At 40.3% G+C, this 5,972-nt stretch overlaps 1 pseudogene across 3 annotated transcripts; it reads right to left on the bottom strand.

Annotated features, from left to right (window-relative positions):
* Window positions 1–308: 308 nt before the first annotated feature.
* LOC149158832 (pentatricopeptide repeat-containing protein At2g13600 pseudogene) lies at window positions 309–5,612 on the bottom strand (annotated as a pseudogene). Of its 3 annotated transcripts, XR_016261725.1 has the most exons (6): window positions 2,203–5,612; window positions 1,925–2,104; window positions 1,655–1,793; window positions 965–1,376; window positions 604–708; window positions 309–367 (listed from the first exon to the last, which is right to left on the bottom strand). The product of XR_016261725.1 is annotated as a pentatricopeptide repeat-containing protein At2g13600 pseudogene, transcript variant X2 (transcript). The 3 variants fall into 3 exon arrangements; XR_016261726.1 differs by lacking the exon at window positions 965–1,376 and having other exon boundaries at window positions 1,915–2,104; XR_016261724.1 differs by lacking the exon at window positions 965–1,376.
* Between the last annotated feature and the right edge of the window lie 360 nt (window positions 5,613–5,972).

The raw sequence follows: 5,972 nt of genomic DNA, 5'->3' as shown, positions 1-5,972 counted from the left end.
AATGATACAGAAAGAAGCAATGCTTTGGTCAATACGTCTAATACCATTTCCTAGTGCAGATCCATGTCTCCATTATGGACTCTCTCTAACAAAGTGATAAGAAAAAACGATATTATTTGTTTTTTAAATGAACTGCTGGAAGCCCTGAAGGTTAGCTCAATTGGTCGAGTCTCCGTTGTTAAAGCACCTTTGCTATTGAGAGATCACAGGTTCGATTCTCTTGACACTCTTTGGGTTAGGCTCCATGGTTGAGCCGGCACGAAGTGATCCCTTCGGGTTGATCTGCCTTGTACAAATATTCATGGATGTAGTGGTCACCGATCTCTGGCGTCTGTGAACCACAAAGAAGAAATGAACCACTAGATTCCTGCACACAGAAACACAACTTTGGATATCAGACATAAAAAAAATGGGACTGTCTTGTCCCATGCCTATGTCCTCCAGCAATCTTCTCGGCCACACTAAGATTGTCCCATGCCTATGCACTGCTTGGGATGCTAAGTCATTGACATCAATGGATTTCTAAAAGATTGACAGTGCTAAGGTTAGAAACAGAGAAGTGCCGCTAAAAGGAAAAATTACTGTTAGTGTAAAGAACATTACCTTGCCAGGCAGATAACTTCTGGATAAAAAATCTCATTCTTATATTAATGATTGCTTTTCGTCATGGTAACAAATCTTTATCTGACCTTATTCTCCAGAATGGACCTGCAAGAAACAGTAGGTCTGTAAGTAATGTTCCTGGAGTTGGAAAGAAATAGGGTTGAATACATAAAATTGACTAAACAAGTGTTCAAGAATAAGCAATTAACAAGAATAAGATATATAACAAGTACAACCTCCTACCACCTGAAAATTAGGCATGAATTCAAAAGATTGACATGTAGCCCCTGATATAAGACTGATGAAAAGTAATATAAACTCCAACTCTAGCAATTCAGGGTTGACAATATCATAAACTTACAATTTTGTGTTTACGGCTTATGCCATTTGTCTTCACCAATAGTCTTCACAAGAAATTTATCCATCCTGAATGATGGAAACATTAGGTGTCTTTCAAAATGAGATATCAGGAACAGTCTTGGAGGTGAGCTTGATGGAAGAGCGACACTCAGTGTGTACTTTTCTGTTTTCTTGATATGGCAAAGTTGACCCAAAAAGCAGTCATACTTTTGTTAATTGTCACTTTTGTTGTGCTTACTGGTATATGATGTTAGAGATCTCAAGTATGATTTCTATAACGAAACCTACTCATAGGCTGAGAGTATGCTGCAATGATATTAATAAACAGTAAAACATATCGAACTCTTGGCACCCTTATTATCAAAATGCCTTTGGTGGAATTTCTCTCTGAAAATGCCCCTGGACTTTCTTTCCTTCACTTACGAAAATCAGCATAGGCATCAAGTCATGTGTTAGAGATATATAAGTAACTTGATATTTCTTGTCACAAGTGTTATTATCTAGGACATTATTGGTGCAAGATTGCAATGAATCAGGCTAACAGTTCTCTGAATTATTTCAAAAAAGGAAGAAGAAGAAACAATTTATAGTCCTGCCCTCAATGGGTTTCTAAGTGGTTGACAATGCTATGATTAGAAACAAAAACGCCGCCCAGAAGAAAAAGAAACTGTTGTAGTGTAAAGAACATTACCTTGTCAGTTAGGTTTAGGTAGGCTTCTGCATGAAAATTCCCGTTCTTATGTCATAGTAATTGCTCTTCTTCTCATGATAATGAATCTTTAGCTCTGCATCTCTTATCATTTTCTCTCAGCTTATTCTCCAGACTGGACCTGCAAGCAATATTTATACAACGGGTTTGTAAGCAATGGTTCTGGAGATGGTAAGAAATATGGTTGATTATTTTAAAAATGAATCTGCTCAAGCAAAAAAAGAATATAAACTAATAACCACCTCTCACCACCTGAAAATTAAGCACAAATTCAGAAGGTCGATGTGTGGCTCCGGATTAAAGATAGATGAAAAATAATATAAACTCCAACTCTAGCAATGCAAGTTTGACAGCCTTATAATCTTGCAACCTTGTGTTTAAAGCTTATGTCACTTGTCTTCCCCAATAATCTTCACAAGAACACTCTCAATCCTGAAATAATGGAAACATCTGGCGTCTCAGAATAATTATCAACGATTATAGAATGATTAGGAGATGAACTTTCTGGAAGAGAATCAGTCAGTGCATACTCGTATGTTCTTGATGATTCAAAACGTTGCTCCCGGTAATGCTTCTATCAAGTGAAATACAATTGTCAGCTTCTCATTATGGTGGCACCAAATTTGTTCCTGCTGGTCCTCCTCGATATCACTCAGCAGAAATCATGTCAGGAACATACCCCGAAGCTTTCATCTGCCTAGATAATGTATCCAACTTTCCATAAATTTTCTCTTCTTGAGGGGTTGATCTGTTTCCTGAGATGAATGAATATACCTGTCCATTAACCTCAATCCAACTGCATCCTGGCTTCTTTTGGATCATCTTGTCTTTCATAATTTTCCTCACCTTTTCAAGGTTATCCCACCTGCTAGATGCAGCATAAATGTTTGACAGCAGCACATAATGTGCAGCATTGTCGGGATCCAGCTCAAAAAGGCATTCTGCCACAAGTTCTCCTAACTCTATATTGTTATGAATTCTACAGGCACCGAGCAAACAACCCCACACGGTGGCATCAGGTTTTATTGGCATTTTGCTGATAAGGTCCTTTGCCTCAGCTAGATGCCCAGCACGACCAAGAAGGTCAACCATGCAGCCATAGTGCTCCATTGTAGGCGTAATTTGATAAGATTGACTCATTTGATCAAAGTATTGCCAGCCCACATCTACTAGTCCTGCATGGCAGCACGCAGACAAAATACCAACTAAAGTGACATTGTCTGGTTTCACGTTGGCACGTTGCATTTGTTCAAAGATATCAAGGCCCTCCCTGCTACAGCCATGCAGAGCATATCCTACAATCATCGCATTCCATGAAACCACATTCCGTTCATCCATACTATCAAACACAACGCGTGCGTTTTCTATGCTCCCACATTTTGCATACATGTCAACAAGGCCGCTCACGACAAAGACATCAGAATGATATCCACTTCTAATTATTTGTTCATGAATTTCTTTGCCTTGCTCCATGGATGCCAAGTTGGCACATGCTGAGAGAATGCTAGAAAAGGTCTGTAAGTTTGGCTTCACACCTTCTAATTGCATTTGTTTACAAAACTTCAAAGCCTCCTCACCAAGTCCGTTCTGCGCATATGCTGCAATCATCGTATTCCATGAGACCACATTTTGCTCTGGCATTTCCTGAAAGAGCTTCAAAGCATCATTAACAAATCCATTCTGTGCATATCCTGCAATCATTGTATTTATAGAGATGATGTCCCGGTCAGGCATTTTCTGAAAAAGGTTCAGGGCCTCATCAACATGCCCTTTCTGTTGATATCCTGCAATCATCACATTCCATGAAATCACATCTCGTTGTTGCATTTTGTCAAACACTGCACGTCCATTCTCTATGCTCCCACATTTTGCATACATGTCTATGAGGGCATTGCCCACACAAACATCAGACTGGAATCCACTTCTAATTATTTCTTCATGGATGCTTTGGCCCTGTTCCAAATATGTTAAACTGGCACATGCTGAGAGAACGCTAGCAAAAGTCTTTGAATTCGCTGTCAAACCTGCCATTTGCATTTGGAGAAAGAATTTCAGGGCTTCCTCACCATGCCCATTCTGTGCATACCCTGCAATCATCGCATTCCATGAAACCACATCCCGTTGAGGTGCTTTTTGAAAGAACTTCAATGCTTCATCAACATGCCCATTCTGCGCATACCCTACAATCATAGATGTCCAGGAAATTAAATTTGGTTTCGACATTTTCATAAAGAACTTTAGGGCTTCATCCATGTATCCATTTTGTGCATATCCTGCAATCATTGAATTCCATGAAGCCAGGTTTTGTTCGGGCATTTCGTTAAGAAGCTTTAGCGCCTTAGTCAAAAACCCATTTTGAGCATATCCTGCAATCATTGTACTCCACGTGACCTCATTTGGTTCAGGCATTTTAAGAAATATGTCCATGGCTTCTTCCACAAGTCCATTTTGCACATACCCTGCAATCATGCCATTCCACGAGACCACGTCTCTCTCAGGCATTTTCTGGAAGAGTTTCACTGCCTCAGCAATATACCTATTCTGTGCATAGCCTGCAATTACTATATTCCAGGAGGTCACATTTCGTTCAGGCATTTTCTCAAAGAGCTCCACAGCCTCATCAACATGTCCATTCTGCACATATCCAGCGATCATCGAATTCCACAAAACCATATCTTGACTCTGCATTTTATCAAACAAATTGCGGGCATTGTCTATATCCCCACATTTTGCATACATATCTACGAGAGCACTCCCCACAAAGACATCAGACTGCAATCCACTTGCAACTATTTCTTCATGGATTTTCCTGCCCTGTTGCAGAGATCCCAAACTGGCACATACCGACAGAACACAACTAAAAGTTTTCGAATTTGGCTTGACACCATGCAACTGCATTTGCTGAAAGAGCCTCAGTGCCTCCTCGCCATACCCATTGTGTGCATAGCCTGCAATCATCGCATTCCACGAGACCACATTCCGTTCAGGCATTGAATCAAACAATTCCAACGCCTCATCAACATGCCCATTGTGCGCATATCCTGCAACCATCGTCGTCCAGGTAACCACATTTCGTTGATGAATTTTATCGAACACATGTCGCGCATTCTCCAAACTCCCACATTTAGCATACATATCCACAAGTGCAGTCCCTACAAAGACATGAGACTCAAACCCATTCCTAATTATCTCTTGATGGATCTCCTTACCCTGTTCCAGAGATCCCAAGGTACCACATGCCGGGAGTACGCCAGCGAATGTGAACTGATTGGGCTGGACACCCATCTGCTGCATCTGATAAAACAATGCCAGGGCCTCCCAACCAAACCCATGCCGAGCATAGCCTGCAATCATGGCGGTCCAAGATACAACATTTCGTTCAGGCGTTTGATCAAAAACCCTGCGCGCGTCAACCAGATTCCCGCACTTGAGATACATGGTTACGATTTCGGTTCCCAAAAAGGTATCGATCTCGAATCCCCTCTGGGTTAACGCACCCCCGCAATAGATAACCATACTCTGAAAAGGCTACAGATTCGTTCATAGCGTTTAGAATGCGAAGCGCCTCCGTCAAGCGCCCTTCTCTGGACGTCATTCTAATGGAATTGTTGCCTTCCACTATAACAGCATTGGCTATTGTCTCTCTTCTTTTGAGGGGGAGTTTCAGCATCGGTTGTGCAAACAAAGCTGATTTATTTTTCTTGGGTTTCAATAAATTCGACATTTCTAGTTTGCCCTTAGCAAATGCGTACTGGTGATCGTAATGGATGATTGGGACATTCAGTTATTATAGCCAGGTGATCTGCATAGATCATTGTGAACTCTGATTGCAAAATGTGCAATGATCTCCGCAGAATTATAATCTCATGCAATCAATCACACCCCTTTGCGGGTGGTTTTAGCGTGTCATATTCAGGGCACAGCCTCGGAAAATGGAAATGGTAATAAAAATTATTACAAAGTATATTTCAGGTTGAATTGCTAGGGTTGAGTTTTAATGTGTCAAATGGAGCCTAATACTACTATAGACTTTTCAGGTTGAATTGCTACGGTTGAGTTTTAATGGTAAAATGGAGCCTAATACTGCTATAGACTTAAAGGCATTAGTGCATATTACTACTTCGCTAATTTGTGAGGAGTATAAACATGAGTAAATTATCAAAATTTTGGTAATATTTTGATAAATTTTTGCTGTGTTTTTTGTAAATTCAGGTTAAAGTTGTTAAACTTCAAGATTTTGGGTGTACCTGAAATTTTTGATGGTACTAAATTCATTGCAGTTTTCAAAAATATGATTTAA

The sequence above is a fragment of the Pinus tabuliformis genome, chromosome 5_2 (assembly GCF_031772625.1).
Source record: "Pinus tabuliformis cultivar Carrire ecotype Pingquan chromosome 5_2, CPIR1, whole genome shotgun sequence".
In the NCBI taxonomy this organism is placed as follows: Eukaryota; Viridiplantae; Streptophyta; class Pinopsida; order Pinales; family Pinaceae; genus Pinus; species Pinus tabuliformis.
This window is presented reverse-complemented; position numbering and strand designations above follow the sequence as displayed.